The 25,084-nt window shown below is 40.5% G+C and overlaps 1 pseudogene; it reads left to right on the plus strand.

Annotated features, from left to right (window-relative positions):
- The first annotated feature begins 5,719 nt into the window (after positions 1-5,719).
- The window catches only part of LOC145099116 (phosphatidylinositol 4-kinase alpha 1 pseudogene), a 37,651-nt pseudogene continuing 18,286 nt past the window's right edge, over positions 5,720-25,084 (plus strand).

The raw sequence follows: 25,084 nt of genomic DNA on the forward strand, positions 1-25,084 counted from the left end.
TGTATCTACCTTTAGTCATCCAAGAGGTTCTTTCAGATAAGCCCACCGTTTCGTTTGCATTATCTATTGGTGCTGACCATAAGTACTCATCACAGCCATCAGCATTGTCTTCGTTCACAATAGCTGTGAGTTCAGCGGTCTGATGTTCGGTTACTCCAGTGACCTTGTATACTTGATTTGGAGTGGTCCTAACCTTTTGATACACAACTGCTTTCTCTGCTAAGATCGGGGACTTTTGTTGGGACAATCGAGCGAACTCCACTGAATTTTCAGAAATTAGATTCTTGTGGTTTTCAGGTTCGCTTTTTACAAATTCTGAGCAGTCAACCGTGTCCTCTATAGAAATTTCACTCATGTTGTCGTCCTCGTTAAGCTCAGATGCATTTTCAACATCTATTTTGTTTTCTGAGCTCAAGTTGGCGTTTAACGAGTCAAATTTTTGTATGGTTTCGGTTCTCAGTTTGAGTCTATCATTTTCATCCAAAAGGTTTTTAAGCATGTCCTTGTGGTCCTTGGATTTAATGAAGGACTCAATTTTGTCCAGTCCATACATATAGGTCGGATTGACATCATCAGATGATATCACACTCTCACAGTTATAAGCTTCGGCATCAATTTCATCCTCCTTAAACTCAAGGAAGGGCAAAATTATGCGATGGATCTTTTGGCCTATTTCACAGTCCAAGTGAAGCTGAGTAATATTAGAATAAAGACGTTTTGCAATTAAACAAAAAACATTTCGCTGTTTTAACAACTTTAAATTGTCTCTTTGTAAATAAATGTTTTCGTCTTTAATTTTAACTAATTCAGACTCCTTCAACTCGATCCACATGCGCCGCTCCTCACTCTTCGAAGACACCCTGCTTAATTGATCAGTTAGGTTAGAATTGGTGACTTGAGTTTGAGTTAAGCTACTATCTAGATGATAAATTCTTGTATTAACATTTTTTAGTTCTTTCTCATATGAGGATTGTGGTACTTTAAATGAAATGAAAACCGATTGTACCTTCTTTATCAGTTCATCAAGTTCATTGAACTGCTGGCTGAGTGGTTTGGCCGTAAAGCACATGTCCTCCTGCCCCTTCGGTTCATTGCTTCCACCATCAGTGTTGTATCCCCTCATCTGAGATACATCAGACACCATGAAGCATCTTCCTCCACTGCTCTCCTCCTTTGCCACATAAGCCTTTCCATGAGTAGGCTTCCTCACTTCATCGTCTTCTGAGTCGGTAGACCAAACTTCCACGCTACCGAACTCGTCATCAGCAACCGAACCCTGCACAATAAGAGCATTAATGGAAGGGTTAGCGGTAGACTTCTTCTTTCTCATCTCATCGAGCCTTTTCTGCAGCACAGCTTCCTCATCCTTTTCATCATCCTTTTCAGCCATCTTTTTAAGGACACAATCTTTAGCATAGTAGTTTTTCCCACCACAGTAGTAACAGCTTACTCCAGAATCACCATCCACCTTCGGTTCCTTCTTGGGCTCTTCAACCTTCGGTTCATTGTTAACTTTTTCTGAACTATAACTCCCCTGCCAGTTTCGGTTTTTATTGCTGGGGAATCTCTTCTTTATGAACCTCTTGGGGTTAGACACCATCATAGCATAATCCTCAGACGTGAGGTCATACTCCTCCAAGTTAAGGTCTTCATCCTCCATCACAGCTTTACTTTTTGACAGGAGGGCCAGCGAACCAAGGCTTGAAACAACGTTCTTCTCCTGCAGTACAATCTTCTCCTGGGACTTGAGAATACCCACCAGTTTCGCCAAAGAATATGATTTAAAATGCTCATGGGCTTTGACTGTAGAAACCACTGCTCTCCATTCAGACCTCAGACCATTTAAGAATGTAACCTTCTGCTCGATAAGCTTCCTTTCGATGTCATGTTTGATCATCTTGTTGAGAAGATGATTGAAGCGATCGAACGTTTGGGTCACTGTTTCTTCGGCTCCTTGCCTGAGTTCTCCAAACTCAGATAAAAGCAAGGTTTGGATAGAATGTTCAAGATCCTCGTCTGTAGAATACAGTTCGCGAAGTCTATCCCAAACTTCCTTTGCCGTTGTGCATGAGCTGACCAACCTGAAGGTGTCTGACTGAAGGGCGAATCTGATCAACCTTAATGCCTTGATATTGCACTGGAATTTATCCTTTTCATCTTGCGCAATATCTTTAACATCCTTCAACAGGTCATTGTACTCCTTTTGAGTTTTGATAATCCTTGACGTTGCAGAGTGAGAAAAAGGTCCATTAATGATAGCTTCCCATATGAGGTATCCATTATCCTCAGATCCTATCACGTAGTCTTCGAGGTGATGCGCCCAGACTTCATAGTCATGGGTATATAGGATTGGAATCTTCATGGTTGAACCGATGTTGTTGGAAATATTGATGGGGTTTGATTGTGACTCGTCCATTATGATCGAAAAACCTGTTTAAAGATCAGACTTGTAATAAATCAGATTAGGGCAAAACAATAAATATCAAGATACGTCAATAATGAGATGATGGCTCAATAAATATCAGTGATTGCGGAAAAACCCTAATTGAAACCTTTTCACAGAAAAGATGTGTATCGATTACACAGCCTCCTGCTCTGATACCAATTGATGTGATTAAAACTTTAATCTTTGAAGATCGATTAGATCTTAAACAGGTAAGTAAATGTAAAACAGCAAGAACACGAAAATAAGAACAAGGCAAGAGTGAATCAAACGTGTCGAATGATTAAAACAAAATCCTCAGAAGAGCTCGATTAAGAACATCAACTGTAGAGGATTGGTAGGTTACAAGAACGATAAAGAAATCTGTAAATTCTATCGTTATGCTCTAGATCAATCGTTAAAATCATTAACCTAATATGCATGCAAGCATATACTTATATAATAAACATAATGGGCTCTCGGTTGGACAGGCCCAAACCGGAATACAAATTAAATAAACAAATAGCCGAGCCCAAAGACGCAACCCTTGTACAAATCTTCAACCCAACACTTCTGAAACCTAAACCTAATCTTTTTTTTGGCGTAATAACCTAACCAAGTTCCCTTTTTGCGCCACAGCCCTTTTGTGTTCCATACACCTTCTTCATCGATCATCAATCCATCTTGGCACACCACTCATGATCAATAGTTCTCGTGAGCAACAGCCCTTGTGAGCATCAACACCGTTTCGTGAGCAACATTGTGTGAAGCCTATTTTGGCACATCATCATGCGAGGCCTCTCTTGGCACACCACAATGATCAAAATCTTAAGTCAAGGCACAACTTCGATTATCATCATCTTGCGCCAACCCTAGTACAACATTGTTGTTTGGCGTAATCTCATCTCCTTCATAATCGTTATCTTCGTGCGCTATTTGATCATTCATGTCCATATCATGCAACACGATCACGAACCCATGAGCACTCTTTTTTTTGTGAGCATCATGAATTTTTTTCCTGATCATATTGAAAAAACTTTGTGTTCATCTTCAAATGTTTTCATGAGCTTCTTGATTTTTTTTATCATCAATATTATTGAATAAAAAAATGCATATTTATTGGAGCAACATCCTTTCTCATTTTTTATTTTTTTGACTTGGGCCATGAAGTCAACTCAAAGCTCTTGGCACAAGATCATTTTCTTTTTGGGAAATTGAAAAAAAACAACTTTTCTTTTTACCCACTAGCACATTTTTTTTCTCTCTTTTGGCGCAAGTTCAACCACCAAAAAGGAGCCCTTGACGCATCTTCCCTCTGAAACAAAACTTTCGCGCATCTGATTGTGATTCATACTCCTTGGCCCAACTTGCTCTACATAATTTTGTTTTTGGCGCAACATCTGGCACAACACCTTCTTGCGTCATTCCCATTTTGTGCCACACTTACAAATCCTTTGGCGCAACATCTCATGGAAGTCCTCCTTGGCGCATCTGCTAGCAATCTTCGAAATCAAGAATGGCTTTCCTTTGGAGAATCTTTGCTCGTCCTTGATGCCACCTTACCAGTTTTTGGCGCATCATCAACAGACGCTGGTGACTCCTTCTTGCGCCATCGATCTCTTGGAGCATCATAATCATATCGCTGTGACCATCAAAACCTTTTTTTGTTTGGCTCAACATCCTTTGGAGCAACATTTCGTTCCACAACTTCCATCTTGCGCCAACCACAACACCTCATCAAAACCTTTACCCCTTGGTGTAATACCATCTAGTCGACATTACCATTGGTGCATCTGATCAAGACTATCAGTCTTCTCAATCCTTGCGCAACACTCAATTCTGAAACCCTAGCCGAGAATTGCCTATTAGAAAGCACCATTGTCTTTTTGGCGCATGATCAATCTTCAGTCTAACCTCTTTGGCGCATCATCAATCCACATCGTGAACTATGCTATCAATAGCGTGCTATAGCGGTGCTATAGCGGCGCTATAGCGTTTTGTGGTGTTACTGAACCGCTATTTTGAAATAGCGTTTACAAATAGCGGTGACGCTATTAGCGGCGCTATCGACCGCTATTTACCATGAAACTCATCAGCGCTATAGCGACGCTACACCCGTTTTTACAATTTCGTACATATTGGGCTATTTTCACAAAGAATAAAATGATTGTGTGTTATTTCAATATTAAATCTTTATTTTTTTAACTAGTCCACTACACTTTTTGTCTTAGTAAGTCCAAATAATAATCATGATTAATTATAAACTACAAATCAACAAATGACAACTTCCTTTTCTCGTCTGTTTCAGTACTTAGAAACCACGAACGACTTGAGCTGTAATGACATTTTGACACATTTTAGTTTCCATATAACTATATTAGAATATTATATATATATATATATATATATATATATATATATATATATATATATATATATAGATTATGTTATGTTTTTATATGATTTTTTATGATATTAATTCCATATAGTACTAGTAATCTAATATATAAATTTTGTATAAATATATAATATAAATTATACATAATATTAAAAAACCGCTATACCAATGCTATACCACCGCGATAACCGCAATTTCAAATAGCGGCATGTGACCGCTATTGAAATTTGGACCGCGATAACTGCTTAGATCGTGACCATATCCCAGATGCGTAACTGATAATTGACGCAACTCGGATCTGACTCTATTGCGTAACTTCAATCAGCAACACCTCAGTTTTTGGTAATCTTGATTGTTGGAGCAATTGATCATTGGTGCATCTCCATCTCATGATCCTCTTATGATCATCAGGGAATCATCGAGACTAACTTCATCCCTAGTTCTCAAGTTTTTTTTCCCTTGATCCATATCTTGCATCACTTTTCTTTTTAGTTGTTGATTTTTTTGGTCAGATATGATCTAAGTACATGATCAGATTTTTGAATCTTTTTTTTTTCTGTGAGCATCATCTTGTCTGGATTCTCTTTTGTTCTCTGTGAATGATGATTCACCTTCATCTCTTGTGAATGATCCCACTTCAGTAGCTTATGTTCGCTCTTTGTACCAAAGTGTTGTCAAGGAGTGGATTGTTGATTCATTATCCTATGCTCCATGCACCACCCAAGGTCTTCTTCTGAAGCAACTTTGTAAAGCAAACACATGGCAGAAAGCACAACCCACTAGAGACGTTGTTAAATCAGCGAATAGGTGTTTCTCAAAATAATTCAAAAGTACAAGGCCAATAAAATGGGAATGCTTTGGTTAATATGAAGGATTCATATCACTTTGTATGGGGAACAATGGAGAATTATGTTGTTGGTATGGGCCCAAAGAAAACAGCTACTTTTAATGCGCATGAAGCTGAAAGGCTTGATGTTTGGGCTATGCCTATTCATCTTCCTGGATCCAAAGACATCATCATACCCTGGAAGCCTAAGATTAACCCAGAGAAATGGATTGAACATGCAAGAACAACATTTGCTGTTGACCCTCGGATTGCTTTTTCTTTAGTTACTACATTTCCTGCAAATTCTCCTCTAAAGATAGAACTAACTCACTTAGATCAGACACATATATTAGAGATTCGCACCATAACTGAAGCTTTACCTTACTTTGTGACCCCAAAGGCTGTGGATGAAGATTCACCACTTTTGCAACAATTAACACATTAGGCTGCTTGCTCAATCACCTAGGCTTTAGAGTATTTTTACACCAGCATACAAAGGGCACCATCGTGTGATGGCTTATATTCTGAGGGTATTAGAGTCATATCCTCCTTCCCGTGTGAGCTTTTTCATGCCACAGCTGTGTAAACTACTAGAGAATGGGTAATTGAATTGTGTGTATTTATTACAGAGAAGGCTAACCCTTTTATAGACAACTTACAACAAGGAAATTGAGTGATTACAGGAGGTATATATGGTAAACCTATATGATTGATATATACATATTCTGAATGATACACTTCCTATCTATGGAGATTGTGTGTCGCTTATACCCCCCCCCCCCCCCCCGCAAGATGAAGGTGTTGGATTAATGTCTAAGTCCATAACTATAATTGGTAAGACATGACCCGGCCCGCATTGGTCCATTTGTGTGACAACCGTCAATTTTCGGTTAAGTCAAAGTCAACTAAAGTCAACAAGTCAAACCGGTCAACTCAATTTGCCCGTAGGTACTAGAGTTTACGTTATGTAATTTCTAAACAACTCGCTATTCTAAAGAGAGATCATAAATCGAAAAGTGCGTACATCTAGATCCCTTTAACCTAAAAATTGTGGTACGTGGCGAGCCAAACTGATAAAACAATGTTGCATACTCATCGGGAGTATGCAAGACCCTTAAGCAAGGCTTAACGGGGTTTACGGACCTTGCATTGCGAAGCCGGACACTCACATTCGTCACACACGAAACCACTCTCAATCGTTTTCACTCTATCTCTTCTTATTGAGAATCTCTCCCAAATCTCTCTAAGTATGCGAAATCTTTCCCAGATATCTCTTTGTATGAGAAATCTCTCCAAGAATGTCAAATCTCTCCCAAATCTCTCTAAGTATGTGAAATCTCTCCCAAATATCTCTTTGTATGAGAAATCTCTCCAAGAATGTCAAATCTCTCCCAAATCTCTCTAAGTATGTGGAATCTCTCTCAAATCTCTCTCAAAATCTCTCTCAACGTTCTATAGTCACTCGGGGCATCCCGACCCTCGCATTTGGCGAAAACAGCCCAAAAACGGAAGTCTACGCGAAAAACGGACTTAAGGAGCCGAAACCCCTCTTAGGACCCGAAAGTCCTCTTAGGACCCGAACCCTTCTAAGCCGAAGGCTGCTGAACTGAACCTCACTCAAAGAACCGAACCCGAAGGCTCCTGGAATCGAACCTCGCACATCACCCGAACCCGAACCTTCGGTACATTTCGGGTCTGACCATCTTCGCCTCTTACCTTCGGACCGAGCCTGGCATGCGAACCTGAGCACTCCCTTCTCTTCCCTTTGTTTCGCTTCATTTCGGATTCGGCCACAGCAAGGACCGAACCTCGGCCTAGGGACCGAACCTCGGCCTAGGGACCGAACCTCGGCCTAGGACCGAGAGGTCTCGCTGGAAACCCATTTTCTCCCGGTTTTCGAGTAGTTTTGCGTTTAAGGCCCGTTTTTAATTATTTTAACGCAGTATTTTCATCCAAAACTTTATTTTAACATATAAGGACCCATAATTATTAATTTATCACGTTTTTAAGGATAAAACCTTATCCAAAAAGAGTGGGTGAAGTACAAGAGGTGGAGTGTTGACTTTCCTTTATTCTATGACACAAGCAACCACCATACCCACTCCATGACTAACCCACACTCCTCCCCACCATACCTTGTCACTTCCTTGTCCTTTTTACCTCTCTAACAAGTTATTCCCACGTTTTTGAGAGCTGGATATTCATCCTCTCTCCTCACTTCTCTCATTTGCTCTCATTTCACCAAGAATCAAACACCACTTTTCTCTCAAACTTTTTCTCTCCATTTCAAGTCTCCAAGGCTGATTTTCAAGCCTTATTCTTCTCTTGGTAAGTATAATTCATCCTCCTTGTGATTATTACACTTCATTCTACTCAAATCATTGATTTCTTACACAAACATCATCACATTCTTGTTAGATCTTCGGACCTTCAAGTGATTCTTCAAGTGTTCTTGATTTGAACACTTCTCTTCTTCAACATCCATCTACTGAAATCACTCAAGGTGATTTCATACCCCTACATGTTCATGGTTTCTCAAGTTTTTAGGGGGGGGAATACAAGTTAAAACACCAAGAACATAACTAAATTTTTCTAACAGCTTTCATCAGAAAAGTTAGACTCCATTCACGGACTGTTTTGGACAACTTAAACATTTTTGTTTGAAAAACTGTTTTAGTTGTAAGTATTTCCAGTTATTATCTTTAAAATGACTACTTGCACATCTCCATACGATTTGTCTACAATTTATGGCGATTTTTACAAAACTGTCTATCATTTCAATCACCAATCCGGACCAGTCTGTGATTATGGACTTGTTCACACAAGTTAAAGGTCTCTAAAAATCATGGAAAAATTTATGAATGAACTAGACTCATTTTCCAAACTCCCGGAATTTACGGATTCTGATTTGGACCTGTTAAGAAGTTTTTATAAATGTTCTAACAACAGCGATCGAAACTAGTAATAACAGAAAAATGCTAACAAATTCTTATCACCTTGTAACATGTTGAGCAAGGTGTGTAACTTTATGTGAATGTGTGTTATTGCAAATAAAATGACATTTTGTCTTAGTATATAAACATGCATCAGTTAATAAATGGATTTTGATATACTGATATACACATGAAATATAAAGGATAACACAATTGTTATAATCATAGTACATCCATTTCACTCAAACAATTGAATAAACTACATTGTATATATAGTTTAAGTACATTACAATTACAAACTTTTATGAACTATTATAGGAATAGTTTATGGTCCATTTACTTTTCATACTCATTACAAAGGATTTATTCATAAGTGAGGTGCAACTATAAAGTGCCGGATTTATTCATAAGTGAGGTACAACTATAAAATGTCAGATTTATTCATAAGTGAGGTACAACTATAAAGCGCCAACTCTGCAGATAGACGCTGCTACTTTTCAACTTTTCAGGCTGAAGTCACGGTAGCCGTGACATTCGTCATGGCGCAATTTGATGCTAACAACGCCAGCAGGAGTGGAAGCGGTACTGACAATACAGATTGTGGTAACAATCAGGAGCACCAACGGGTGCCTGCCAGCGAAAATACCTCGGGCCACAAACCTATGAGAAAGAAGCAAAATTTTAGGACCAAAAAGAAGTGTAACCTATCTCAAAAACTTGCTGGAAGAAAGCAATCCGTAGCTGCACCAGCCACTGCAGCAGCAGTCACGACGAACGCCGCGACACTGGCCACGGGGTCTGCCACCCATATGTCGGCCAGACCATATGAGGGATCACTCCCAAAGTGTGTCAAGTGTGGTTTCCATCACCATGGGGCTTGCCGAGAGATGCACTGTAAAAACTGCAACAGGAAAGGGCATACCGCCCGTTCCTGTAGGACCCCGACTCAGTGCATCACACCAACCCCCATTACCAAAGTAATTTCAGTGTGTTTCCTATGTGGCGAAACAGGACACTTCAAGAGAAACTGTCCAACTGAGAGGAATGACGGGGAAAGCGGAGGAGCATAACAAATGAACCAGCAAGGGTAATAGGGAACCATATTAGGACTTTTGTAATGTTTCCCAACGACAAAAACGTTTAAGTATCATATGCTTGTAATGAATTTTTTTTATGCTTGCTAAAACCCATGTCTTTCTATAAGTATTTAAAATACTCCCTTGTTCAAATCAAACCAAATACATTCATATATGATCTTAAGATTATTACCTGTAAGATGTGATGACTTGTTCATACATCAGGGTTAATTATAATCAAATTGTTGAAGTCATGAAACAAATAATTCCATCATGGCTCCTATTCCGTGTCTAGCAGTATGAACTAAGTAGGGCCACCCACTCGACAATCTCACCAACATCAACTCTCATACGATGTTCATATACCGTTCGATCATAGGGAGACCTGTCAGGGATCACGATGTCAAGTATCATTACTGATTACCGAAACACACCCACTACCAGTGCTAGACACTGTGGTATAAATCATCTACAGTAATAATAACATCAAACAAAATGGAACACAGAAAAGAAACACAAGATACTCCATCACTTTAGTGATCCCTTCTTATGAGTACAACTTGGCTCATGTTATCTAAAAAGATTCGGTTGTCTCCATTCGGTTTCAATTAGTATAATCCTCATCTTCTCGGTTTAACGGTTACAAAAGGGCTCTTCACCTAACCCTCCGAATGTCGTAACCTTCTTCTCTCATAAGAACCCAACACGGACATCCGGGCCATCTCTCGTGGTGAGACCCCAAAACACGCACCAAAGGAGTGTTATACTTCCTGAAAACCTACCACAAGTATTTACAGGAGACTTTCGGGAATGTCACGCACGTAGCAGACAAGGTTCAAGCACAGAAGCTTGGGATGGATACGGTTAGTCTACCACTACTACGTGTATACGCGAGGATAATGTATAATTAAGATTCTACAGACATCGGATGTGTGCTTCCGCCCTATTTCCTGTTCCATGTCTGGTTGTGGATTTGGGGCAGAGTCACCCATCCAACTGTCTTGCCAATCTTGAGCACATACGACCTATATGCGCAAGTGAATGATAAATGGACCAGGTACGAGTCCTGCCATAAACTGTCAAGCCAAAACCGTCAAGCTACCCAACAATGAAATTAAAGAATCAAGCTTCTCACCCTGGAGAACTTCGGTTTTATTCTTCAAAATTGAAAGACAAAATTTCTCGAAGGCCCATTGACCTCAGAGGCCCCGATAATATCTCCAATAAAAACCATTACTATCTGCCTCGCATAAACGAATAGGCCGACCAACCGCGAGGAACGAAGTACCCTTTAGGAATTGGACCTGAGATCTAAATATCACCAGTCACGAGTATTGGAGAAGGATTTCCGAGGACAATCCTCCAAATTCGATGCGGACGCTGCAAGTCCGTAGTGATACCCCTCGGATAGGACCAACCTGCTCGCAATATTCATAGGATATGTCATTCTTACTAGGACTCGTTAGTCATTGTCATTGTAAATGACTTGCTTATCTACCCTCGTAGTAAGAAGGAAACCAAGGAGAGCAGCTGCAACAAACCGCGAAAGCAATACGATCAGAGAAGCTTTACCCGAAGTTCTCTAGATATGAGTTTTGGAATTAAGGACTTAAATTCCTAAGACGCATCATTATCAATGTGGAAATCCTTAAGGACTCTTTCAATTGATCAAAACCATTGAGAAACAGTCAGCACCAAAGGCGCCAGCAGGAATACACCAAAATTCCGGGTATCGTTGACCTACCGTCTTAGTTCCTTTGGAACTTCTCGTAAATTACAGAACCCCCTTACGAATTTGACCCTGAAGGGAGCAACCCTTGACTGGGAAGAGAAGCAAGAGGAAGAAACCTTTAGAACTCCAGAATAAGAGACCAAATTTCTCTGGAAGCCTCACTCTGGGCCGGCTTAGTACGCTTCGGACAGCATGGAAAGCCAAAACCCAGATATTTATGCCTTTCAAGATTCTAGTAAGAATCAGCCATGTAATCGCAACTTCAATATACTCCAGAGAGCTTAGTAAAGTACATTCTACCTGACACATCCCGAACTTGCAAAAGTATCTATCCGACGAGACTCTTGTAATCCCCCTCGACAAGATCGAGTTCCACAAGAGCCTCACCTTCGTAAAAGAATCATAGTGACCATGGACCGAGAGGTTAAGCGAACGCAGCAACGCCGCTTCCCATTAGTGGAAGTTCGTTGGAATACTAACCAAGGACCTGGAGTCACTTGGGAGCGCGAGAATCAGTCGATTAGGAAGTATCCCCACTTCATGGTTCGATTATTCGTGCCTACTCCTTGCCTAAATTCAAATTTCGGGACGAAATTCACTCTAACGGGGGGATGATGTGACAACCGTCAATTTTCGGTCAAGTCAAAGTCAACTAAAGTCAACAAGTCAAACTGGTCAACTCAATTTGCCCGTAGGTACTAGAGTTTACGTTATGTAATTTCTAAACAACTCGCTATTCTAAAGAGAGATCATAAATCGAAAAGTGAGTACATCTAGATCCCTTTAACCTAAAAATTGTGGTACGTTGCGAGCCAAACCGATAAAACAATGTTGCATACTCATCGGGAGTATGCAAGACCCTTAAGCAAGGCTTAACGGGGTTTACGGACCTTGCATTGCGAAGCCGGACACTCACATTCGTCACACACGAAACCACTCTCAATCGTTTTCACTCTATCTCTTCTTATCGAGAATCTCTCCCAAATCTCTCTAAGTATGTGAAATCTCTCCTAGATATCTCTTTGTATGAGAAATCTCTCCAAGAATGTCAAATCTCTCCCAAATCTCTCTAAGTATGTGAAATCTCTCCCAAATATCTCTTTGTATGAGAAATCTCTCCAAGAATGTCAAATCTCTCCCAAATCTCTCTAAGTATCTGGAATCTCTCTCAACTTTCTATAGTCACTCGGGGCATCCCGACCCTCGAATTTGGCGAAAACAGCCCAAAAACGGAAGTCTACGCGAAAAACGGACTTAAGGAGCCAAAACCCCTCTTAGGACCCGAAAGTCCTCTTAGGACCCGAACCCTTCTGAGCCGAAGGCTGCTGAACCGAACCTCACTCAAAGAACCGAACCCGAAGGCTCCTGGAACCGAACCTCGCACATCACCCGAACCCGAACCTTCTGTACATTTCGGGTCTGACCATCTTCGCCTCTTACCTTCGGACCGAGCCTGGCATGCGAACCCGAGCACTCCCTTCTCTTCCCTCTGTTTCGCTTCATTTCGGATTTGGCCACAGCAAAGGACCGAACCTCGGCCTAGGACCGAGAGGTCTCGCTGGAAACCCATTTTCTCCTGGTTTTCGAGTAGTTTTGCGTTTAAGGCCCGTTTTTAATTATTTTAATGCGGTATTTTCACCCAAAACTTTATTTTAACATATAAGGACCCATAATTATTAATTTATCATGTTTTTAAGGATAAAACCTTATCCAAAAAGAGTGGGTGAAGTACAAGAGGTGGAGTGTTGACTTTCCTTTATTCTATGACACAAGCAACCACCATACCCACTCCATGACTAACCCACACTCCTCCCACTTCCTTGTCCTTTTTACCTCTCTAACAAGTTATTCCCACGTTTTTTAGAGCTGGATATTCATCCTTTCTCCTCACTTCTCTCATTTGCTCTCATTTCACCAAGAATCAAACACCACTTTTCTCTCAAACTTTTTCTCTCCATTTCAAGTCTCCAAGGCTGATTTTCAAGCCTTATTCTTCTCTTGGTAAGTATAATTCATCCTCCTTGTGATTATTACACTTCATTCTACTCAAATCATTGATTTCTTACACAAACATCATCACATTCTTGTTAGATCTTCGGACCTTCAAGTGTTCTTGAGTTGAACACTTCTCTTCTTCAACATCCATCTACTGAAATCACTCAAGGTGAGTTCATACCCCTACATGTTCATGTTTTCTCAAGTTTTTAGGGGGGGAATACAAGTTAAAACACCAAGAACATAACTAAATTTTTCTAACAGCTTTCATCAGAAAAGTTAGACTCCATTCACGGACTGTTTTGGACAACTTAAACATTTTTGTTTGAAAAACTGTTTTAGTTGTAAGTATTTCCAGTTATTATCTTTAAAGTGACTACTTGCACATCTCCATACGATTTGTCTACAATTTATGGCGATTTTTACAAAACTGTCTATCATTTCAATCACCAATCCGGACCAGTCTGTGATTGTGGACTTGTTCACACAAGTTAAAGGTCGCTAAAAATCATGGAAAAATTTATGAATGAACTAGACTCATTTTCCAAACTCCCGGAATTTACGGATTCTGATTTGGACCTGTTAAGAAGTTTTTAGCGATCGAAACTAGTAATAACAGAAAAATGCTAACAAATTCTTATCACCTTGTAACATGTTGAGCAAGGTGTGTAACTTTATGTGAATGTGTGTTATTGCAAATAAAATGACATTTTGTCTTAGTATATAAACATGCATCAGTTAATAAACGGATTTTGATATACTGATATACACATGAAATATAAAGGATAACACAATTGTTATAATCATAGTACATCCATTTCACTCAAACAATTGAATAAACTACATTGTATATATAGTTTAAGTACATTACCATTACAAACTTTTATGAACTATTATAGGAATAGTTTATGGTCCATTTACTTTTCATACTCATTACAAAGGATTTATTCATAAGTGAGGTGCAACTATAAAGTGCCGGATTTATTCATAAGTGAGGTACAACTATAAAGTGCCGGATTTATTCATAAGTGAGGTACAACTATAAAGTGCCGGATTTATTCATAAGTGAGGCACAACTATAAAGTGTTGGATTTATTCATAAGTGAGGCACAACTATAAAGTGTCGGATTTATTCATAAGTGGGGTACAACTATAAAGTGCCAGGTTTATTCAAAAGTGAGGCACAACTATAAAGTGTCGGGTTTTTCTTTCAATTAAACGAGTTTATGTCGATTTGAACTTGCATTATTTATTTTAAGCATGGAAAAATACTTGTACTTTTCAGTTTTTGGATTAAAGACTACATATTGCACTTTAAGGAAAATATTGGATTTTTCTTGGTAACACACAACTCAATACAAAGATCGATTCTCGAACTCTTACTATCAAAAGCTTATGAACTCACCAACCTTTGTGTTGACACTTTTTCAAAATTACTTGTATTCTCAGGAATTCAGTGAAACAGGAAATCAACAGCGTTTTGAGGATAGGACGATAATCGTCAGACAGTTCACTTTGTCATCATAATGTAATTGATTTGAAATATGTAAACATATACATTGTTGTAACTTTTTCAATTATATTTATGATGGTGGTATTTACTTTGAGCACTATTATACTCGTTGTTGTGATACTACATGAAGTCCTCCACCCTCGGACGATTCCGCCATCCTTGGTTTAGGGGTGTGACAATTTGGGTTGCATGGCATCATACATTTGGATAAATTATAATGAGAAAAATAACACTTAAGTTTTGTTAATATATTATAAGTTTTAATATATTAATAAGATTATTTAATTAGTATTGATCAAGAATTAATCTAGGATTAATTAAGTGAGCAAAAGAAAACTAATTAAATATATGGGTTGATTGTGTAAATCATCCATACTTATATAGTGGGCTAATGCTCCATGGATTGTCAAGTTGGGCTAAAATCCATAAGATGCTCCATGGTGTATTTGAACCCATGGATCCAAGGAAATGGAAAGCCATGACAATTAGGGTTTACCCTAATTCTCATTAACTATATAATGATCTTATTCTAGAAAAAAATCGGCCACTATGTGTGAGTGAGAGGGCCAACCACATATACCATACACATAACATATCACAACATAACAGAATAGAACAGCCATGCACTTCAGGTCTGCTGTTTGACTGGTCCGCCGCACCGGGCCTACAGTCTACCTGGTCCACCCTCCGAGTCTAGCCATATACATCGAGTCTACAGTGATTGGTCCGCCCGCACTGGGCCTTCAATCCACCTGGTCCACTCTCTGAGTCTACAGTATGACTGGTTCGCCCGCACCGGGCCTTCAGTCGGCTTGGTCCACTCCCGAGCCTCGGCACGTCTGGTCCGCCCTCTTGGGGCCTACATTCTATCCAGACCACTCGTTGGGCCTTCGAAATAACCGGTCCGCCCTGGGTATGTTGGCCTACAGCACAAAGCAGGATCCGCCTCAACCCAACCCCAGTCCAACAACCATGTGCACATAAACATATAATCATATATCAAATCACAACTAATCAAACCGATCTTAGCAGATCACATACATAGCACATCCCTACCAGGATTCCGACCTAACCGGTCACTAGCATAGCATCATCCTATAAACCAGGATACCGACCCTACCAGGTCTCTAATATACACCATCCTAACTACCAGGATGCAAACATAACAAAGCAATAACATAACAAACAACTACCTGGATTTCCATCGGATAAAGGGTCGGCCTTAGTGCCTTAGACCCTGTTGATATAGTGCGGATAACTCACCTCGCAACTGCTGACTGAAAAGATAAGATAACGCTACTCCAACCTCCGACATGACTCCACCACTGATCAATACCAAAAGTCTGAACTCAATCAATATCAATAATTACCAAAATACCCCTAGAAGTCAACTGGCCAACTCTTGGTCAAAGTCAAAGTCATCAGTCAAAGTCATCAGTCAAAGTCAACCTTCCTGACTGATTCTACTTGCCGAGTCAACCCACTGACTCGTCGAGTCCCTATACTCAGAAACTCCCAATCCACGACTCAACTCGCCGAGTCGCCCCAAGACTCGCCGAGTCCAACCAACTCTGAGTCACTTCCTGCTCAACTCACTGAGTCGTCCCTTGACTCACCGATTCACCGCTCAAACAAAAAGGTTAGGACCTTACGACCCGACTCGCCGAGTCCAAGGAAATCTTCAACAGACTCGCCGAGTTGTTCTTCCAACTCGCCGAATCCATGCACATATTCATGCAACTCGTCGAGTGCACTAATGTGACTCGCCGAGTCCAGACGTGACATCTTCATCCAGACGATTTCAGGCCATTCCAAAGCTTCCAATACATAGATCTGGACTCCAAGGGCCTGATTCACATGTAAAGTTTCCAACTTTACGTGCATGCAAGGTTTAGCAAGATCTAAACAAGCTAAAATGAAGGTTTAAGGCAAGGACACTCTTAAACAAGCCCCAAAGCTACCACTTTCCAGATTCATGAGTCAAGACCAGTCTAGATCTGTAGTAGCCCCAAAGCTACCACTTTCCAGATTCATGAGGCAAGGACACTCTTACTCGCGGAGTTCCTTTCTTCCAACTTACACTTTTACCCCCTGAACTCTTGATTCTGACTTTGGGATGTTACAATTCTCCCCCACTTAAATTAGGCTTCGTCCTCGAAGCCTGCAACAACACATCCCAGATGAATACTCCCACAATACAGCTCCTGGTCTCAACCGACCCAGGTGCCTCCAAACACTGCTATCAACCCCCTATAAAGTCCAACTCTTTCTCACAGGGTCACGACAACTGCTTCAAGTCGGCCACCGACTTCTTTCTTTGACAACAACGCTCATCAACCAATGATCACCTGATGATACTTCCATCGTTCTAAATCAAATAATTACTTGACTCTTACAAACTAGATATCACCCGGAACCACCGGGTCCTGACCCGGTACCAACTGTTATCCCTTTCCTCGCTTGCCACAACTCTATCGAATTTACTGCTGGGACTGATCCTGCTTCCTTTCCGAGTCCAACTCTTTTCTTTCCGTGCTGACAGGACGACACATTCCTTCAATTCCTAAGCAACTCCCATGATTTCTCCTATGTAATCACATACACATGCTGAACCTGCTCTAACATCCTCGGGCTGGAAAAACCTGACACACTGACGATACCTCAAAACATCCCCAGGAAGAATTACCGCTACATACATAACTTCCTGATCACAACCATACTGGAAAATCCAAGGCTCCATCCTTGCATCCCCTCCGAACTCTTCTGGTTCTACACTACCAGAATTCCTTCTGCAACCTCAACAGACACCCAACCCGGATGTGTTCCCATACCACTGGTACCATCCCAGTACTTACTACCAATATCTGAAGTAATGCCGATAATCCACTTACTCCATTTCCTCCTCCTTTGGAGTACCCACGCTACTTCCGGAGCTACATGCCTTTCCTTCCAGGAAATCCACTCAACAACCCTTACTTCACCTACACGTGCCACTGAGCTAAACTTCACTCTACATTATCCATGTAGAGCAACTACTATTCTCAAACTTCCATAAACTTTGATTCTGGTTGAAAGGACTCTCGGGTCCATGCACTACCTTCCACTAACATCATGAATACTTGGGGCCAGACCATATCAATTATCATCCCATGGTGACGTCTTTCTCACTCTCCTCGAACCGATCTACTAACCCATACAGAGTCTTCAGCATGACTGGACCACCTTACCAGGCCTTCAGCCAATCTGGACCACTCTCCGAACCTTCAGCATGTCTGGACCACCCTCCAGGGCCTTCAGCCTGTCTGGACTGTTTTCCGAGCCTTCGGCCTGATTGGTATGCCCACCGGCCTTCAGTCTCCCCGGACCGCTCAAATTATCATTCCGAACTATTCCTCATGGGAATCTCTCCCATACATACTGTTCTAGCCCTCTAGGGGTTCTGAACTCTAATTCCATTCCTTGTACTCGAATCCCGGCCTATCCCTAGGCCCAACCCTAGTCTGTATCCTGCCCCACTCGTCTACCACTTACTCATGCCAGCCCACACTCTTGGCTGACTAAAACACTGTTGAATCCCAAATAGCTAATCAACCTCAAATACTTGTCGATCCTCCTGATAATTTTCCAATTCTCCCCACTTAGAGCACTGACTACCAACCACCGGTGACCCAACCGGCAACACTTAAACATTCTTACTCAACAAATTCTCTTATACTTGAACTGATTCTAAACGAGAAACCTCCACAAAACCACATTCCGGCATCGCACATCTCGAACTCTAAGGGAGTTCGACTCCCCGCTGAACACTTCTCAAATCGCAATGTCTATATCCGACAACAAGACCATACAACCAAATTTTGACCATCAATCCCTTGGATGCTAACCATTTACAACTCCTTACTACTATCAATTTCAACCAACCCATGAAACACGAAGAACGGCGAATAAAAATACAACACCACAAAATAACAAGATAATCAAACAACAACATGTCACACCCCCGAACCAGACGGCAGAAACGTCTGAGGGCTCTTGTGACTTAAATTGAATATCATCACAATGAATATACATGAATCATAACATAATTCATCACCATGCATTGAAATATTACAACTGGTATTGTTTACATCCAGTACATTGTTTTAGACATTACAATTTCATAACATAAACTGTCCGATAGATAATCTAAGCAAAACACCATGACATTACTTGGTACTTATTCTTCGGCTTACCTATTACCTAAGAATATAAGTTATTTTGAAAAAAAAAACGTCAACATATGAAATGTTGCTGAGTTCATAACTAATGTTGTGGTAAAATGATTTGGTGTAGTTTGTAAAACCCAGAAAATCCGATATTTTCTGAAAATATCATTGTTTATAAAAAGTGTGAAGATCCGTGAATATATGCTTGTTGATTTTCAAAACATGTATAATTGTTGAACTTTTGTATAAATTACGCAAGTGAAAATGTTCAACTTCCCAGGAAAACCCGATGTTTTCCCAACACATAAAATACAATGACTTGTCTATTGTTATACCAATACGTCGAATGATTTTGATTACCCGAGTGGCATTGGATTAATTAGGGTTGTGAGTTGTTATAATCACGCATTATAGAAAATGACTAGTTTATAACTACAGTTTATGAACGATCCTTAAAGGCGTCGGCCGTTACTACTCACTTAATCCACCCACCATGATTAGTCTAGTTTATCGTCCTGAATCTGTTTACTTTGATTTCTCATAAGCCCAACAACCGAGGAGATAGGAGAGTACGAAGCCCTTTTATTTCCATGAGTTATTCAAGGCTATCGGGAATGCGAAAGACACTTGGCCCCACTCGCATTTGACTTCTCGACCTCACTAGCAGTACTAATGGGCCACTAGGGCCCAATAGCGCATTAGAGCTTTTGAAAGTCCTTTTACGTGGAATTTGGGTCATAGAAGGCCCAATATCACGTAAGCATATTCCCTTTAGGCCCAAAGATCATGTTAATGGGCTAGCAAGGCCCAACAAGCATGATTTGAAACTTCTAAGCCCAAAGTTTGTAAGTTAGTTCATCATAGTTATCGCGTGTTTATTGAAATGCTTTGGTTTATCGATTTTGTTTTGTTATTGATTCGAGACCGAATCAATTCGTTTTGTAACGATACTTGTTGTTGAGAGTGTATTTGTTTTTCCGTTTCGTCGGTAGTCGTGGATCTTGTATTTTGTATTAATGACTTAATTTGTTTGAAAATGGAGTTTGGTCCTTTTCATTACCCTCCTTTTATAAAAATAACACTTTTGGTCCTTTTATATAAAAGAATTTCATTCTTAGTCCTTAAAACACTTTTCTTGACACTTTTGTATAATTTATTTGATGAAAACATGATTTTAACCCAAAGTTTACTTAGTTGACAGCTTCAGCCCCTCTAGAATAGTGATTCTCGGTTAAGGACCCATTTTTCACAACTTTTACAGTTTTGGCCCAAAATCCAAAAAGTTTGCATTTTTGGTCCTTTTTTATAATGAAAAGCATTTTTGACCCTTATAAACATTTTGTTATGCTAATTACCCCCTATTTTACAAAAAGTTACATTTCCAGCCCCTCAAACTTGTGAATTTCGCATTTTGAGGCTTATTGGGCCGAGAAGCCCATAATTAGCCCAATATGCTAAAAAATTACATTTCAAGTCCCTTGAAATTTCTAATATTTAGAAAAATATTTATAGAAACTCTTTTGACCCTTTTAACCTTCAAGAAACCGTGACTTGTTGATTTTTACCCCAAGTTTGTATTTTTGACAATTTAAGCCCAAAAATGGGTTTTATGTGAGAGTATGTTCATCATAACCTTATAAACTATTTTTCTTGACTTGTTTAGTGTAAGATAGCTTAAGTTATGTTTATTTCCTTTCTCATGTCTTAGATCTCGGGTTTACACCCTTTTTGGTAACATATTCATCACAATACGCATGAAATCACACACATACATGCATCAAATCACACATAGCATACATATACACATAGATCTACACATTTTCTTGTATTATCCCCCATAAAACTCATAAAACTGAAAAGAAAGGGGTATGAAGCTCACCTTGAGTTGTGGTTTCGGTTTTGAAGAAGATTCGGAGAAGTTTGGTGCTATTTTCGGCCCTAGCAAATTCCTTGGATGGATCTCAAACTTAGATGGTTCTAAGATGCAAGATCATGAACTTGAATGGATTAAGAGATGATTTTTGACTAAAAGAAGTAGCTAGATTATGGATCTAAGCAATATCTTACCTTAGATGATGAATTTTTGTGGAGAATTTCCTTGAAAGCCTTCTAGATCTCGAAAGTATGGAGAGGAGTGGAGAGAGTTTTCTTGAGAGGATTTTTGAATGAAGTGTGTGTGTGTGGGTTTGGATTCGTCCGAGAGCAAGAAAGAGAGGAGAGAAAAGAGAGTGAGTGATTGGATGGTGCATGGAAGTATGAGTCATTTTGCATGGAATTCCTTTGAATAATTGTGAGGTGGCACCCAAGAGTCAACTCCTCTTCTTGGTTTGGGCTTGGGCCGAGAATGGAGATGAAAGAAAGAATATTTGGGCCTTAAATGCTTAAGTCTATTTTATGGTTATGTTGAGTGATTTTTGGCCCAAATAAATATAAATATGATTTTTATGGCCTATTAGGGCTAAATTAGATTAGTTATGGCCCAATAAGGTCCATTTAAATATTTTATTTCATTCTAGGCCCAATATGGCCCAAAATATTAAAATAAATGAAATTGGGTCCAATTAGAGCCCATTCAAGAGTTCTAAGCCCAAGATAGTCCAATTGGAAGCTTATTGGTCCATTGGGCCCAATAAGGAAAGCCTAGTCCAAAATGGACTTAAACAAGGATTTCTAGGGTTTCCAATTATTTGTTGACTATTTGCAGTGCTTATATGAAGTGTTTGATTGAAATTCTGTTGTTATTGAATAAGCATATTACATGTTTTCACATTGTTGGTTCACATTTGTTATCATTGTTCAATGTTTACAAGGCATCAAAATTCCTAGTTGTGACATCATCCGCCCGTTAGAGGGAATTTCATCCCGAAATTCTTTTGAAAGCCAGATTTGAGAATGTTAGAATAGATGAGGGTACTTTTGCTTCATTTGATCTTCGCATTCCCACATGAATTCTGGCCCATGCTTTGCGTTCCACCGTACCTTCACAATCGGAATGCGACTTTGCTTAGTACGCTTCACCTCCCTGTCTAGGATTTAGACTGGTTCTTCCACGAACAGGAGATTCTCGTTGATCTCAATTTCATGAAGGGTAATGACGAGTGTTTCATCGGATAAACACTTCTTTAGGTTGGAAACATGGAACACTGGGTGTACGCTGCTGAGTTCAGCGGGTAGCTGCAGTCTGTACACTACTGGACCAACTCGGGAAAGGATCTCGAAAGGTCCAATGTATCGTGGATTCAATTTTCCCCGTTTTCCAAAACGAATAACCCCTTTCCAGGGAGAAACTTTTAACATCACCAGATCCCCGACCTGAAACTCTAAGGGCTTTCACCGTTTATCAGCGTAGCTCTTTTGTCGGTCGCATGATGCTTGTAGTCGAGCTCTGATTTGAACTATCTTTTCCGTGGTTTCACGTATGATCTCCGGTCCCGTTAACGTCTTGTCTGATGCTAGTTCCCTCGCTAGCTGGGTGTCGCCCACCTCAGCCCAACACAACGGTGATCTACACTTACGTCCATATAGTGCCTCGAAAGGAGCAACTTTGATGCTCGAATGGTAACTGTTGTTGTATGAGAATTCAACTAAGGGTAAGTGGGTATCCCAGGACTTCTCAAAGTCTATCACACATGTGCGAAGCATGTCTTCAAGCGTCTGAATGGTTCGTTCGCTTTGACCATCCATTTGTGGGTGATAAGCAGTGCTCATGTCCATATGGGTTCCCAGTGCTTTCTGAAGGGATTGCCAAAAACGTGAAGCGAATCTACTATCTCTATCTGAGATGATAGACACCGGTACTCCGTGAAGTCTCACGATTTCTCGAATGTATACTCTTGTCAATCTCTCTATCTTGTAGGATTCTTTTATTGTTAGGAAATGAGCGGATTTCGTCAGTCTGTCAACTATTACCCATATAGTGTCCAATCCATCTGACGTCTTGGGCAGCTTGGTCACAAAAACCATAGTAATCCTTTTCCATTTCCACTCAGGAATTACTGGTTGCTGTAATAACCCCGAGGGCTTCTGGTATTCCACCTTTACTTTGGCGCAAGTAAGGCATTTTCTAACATAGGTGGCAATCTCTAACTTCATGTTAGGCCACCAATAATGTTGTTTAATATCCAAGTACATTTTGTCCGAACCCGGATGGATGGAGTATCGCATCTTGTGAGCTTCATTCATGACTACTTCCCTATATCCCCCAAGGTTAGGGACCCAAATACGGTTCATGAAATAATATACTCCGCCTTCTTTCATCTTGAGATTCTTCTCCATCCCACGTAACGCTTCGCTTGTTTTGTTTTCCGCCTTCATGGCATCTGACTGGGCTGCCCTGATCTGAGTGGTTAGGTGAGATTGGATGGTTATTGAGAGAGTTTTCACACGATGATTAGAGTACTCTTTTCGGCTCAAGGCATCAGCTACCACATTAGCCTTGCATGGGTGGTACTTGATTTCACACTCATAATCGTTTAATAGTTCAACCCATCTTCGTTGCCTCATATTCAGCTCTTTTTGATTCAAGATGTGCTGGAGACTCTTGTGGTCCGTGAAGATTGTGCACTTCGTACCATAAAGGTAATGCCTCCAAATCTTCAGGGCGAAGACCACTGCTCCCAGTTCCAGATCGTGGGTTGTATAATTCACTTCGTGTGTCTTAAGTTGTCGGGACGCGTAAGCTATCACCTTTCCACGCTGCATGAGAACACAACCTAAACCCTGATTTGACGCGTCACAGTAGACTACGAAATCTTCTATTCCCTCTAGTAGTGATAGTACTGGGGCACTGCAGAGTGCACGCTTCAGAGTTCGGAATGCAACTTCTTGTTTGTCCGTCCATTTGAATGGTATGCCCTTTTGTGTAAGCGAGGTAAGTGGCTTGGTGATCTTAGAGAAGTTTTGAATGAACCTCTTGTAGTAACCTGCTAGGCCTAAGAATTGGCAAATTTCTGTGGGTGTTATCGGGACTGACCATCCTTCAATGGCTTTGACCTTAGAAGGATCCACATGTATTCCTTCCTAACTAACAACATGACCCAAAAAGTTCACGCTACGGAGCCAGAACTCACACTTGGAAAGTTTTGCATATAACTTCTCAGTTCGCAGGGTTTCCAGGATTTGTCGGAGATGTTGGCCATGCTCTTCTTCGCTTCGAGAATAAACTAGAATGTCGTCAATGAATACAATAACAAAGTTGTCGAGGAATGGTCGGCAGATTCGATTCATTAGGTCAATGAATACGGCAAGGGCATTTGTTAGACCGAAGGGCATTACAACAAATTCATAATGTCCGTAACGAGTTCAGAAAGCGGTTTTGGGAATATCCTCTTCCCAGACCTTGATTTGATGGTACCCAGATCGTAGATCTATCTTAGAGAAGTAACTAGCTCCTTGGAGCTGCTCAAATAGATCGTCGATTCGTGGGAGTGGATAGCGATTTTTTACAGTGAGCTTATTCAGTTCTCTATAATCAATGCACATCCTAAAAGATCCGTCCTTCTTCTTGACAAAGAGGACTGGAGCTCCCATGGTGAGAAGCTGGGTCGGATGAATCCTTTGCCCAGGAGTTCACTAAGTTGGCTGGACAATTCCTATATCTCAGCAGGAGCCAATCGGTAAGGAGATTTAGCGATGGGAGTATCTCCTGGAACAAGATCAATTCGAAATTCAACTTGTCTTTCTGGGGGTACTCCAGGAAGATCTTCAGGAAATATGTCTGGGAATTCACGTGCTACATGAATGTCTTGAACGTTAACCTCTTCCTTGGTTTTATCCACTATGTGTGCCAGGAACGTCAAATCGTTCTTTCGTAGATGCTTCTGTGCCTGGACGCACGAGATGAGACAAAGGTTCGTGCTAGGTTTGTCTCCGTAAATAACTAGGGTTTCATGATTTGGAAGGTGAAGGCGAACGGCCTTCTCGTGACACATAATTTCAGCATGGTGGGGGCTTAACCAGTCCATGCCAATAATCACATCAAAACT

The sequence above is a fragment of the Lactuca serriola genome, chromosome 4 (assembly GCF_051521515.1).
Source record: "Lactuca serriola cultivar US96UC23 chromosome 4, Lser_US96UC23_V15, whole genome shotgun sequence".
In the NCBI taxonomy this organism is placed as follows: domain Eukaryota; kingdom Viridiplantae; phylum Streptophyta; class Magnoliopsida; order Asterales; family Asteraceae; genus Lactuca; species Lactuca serriola.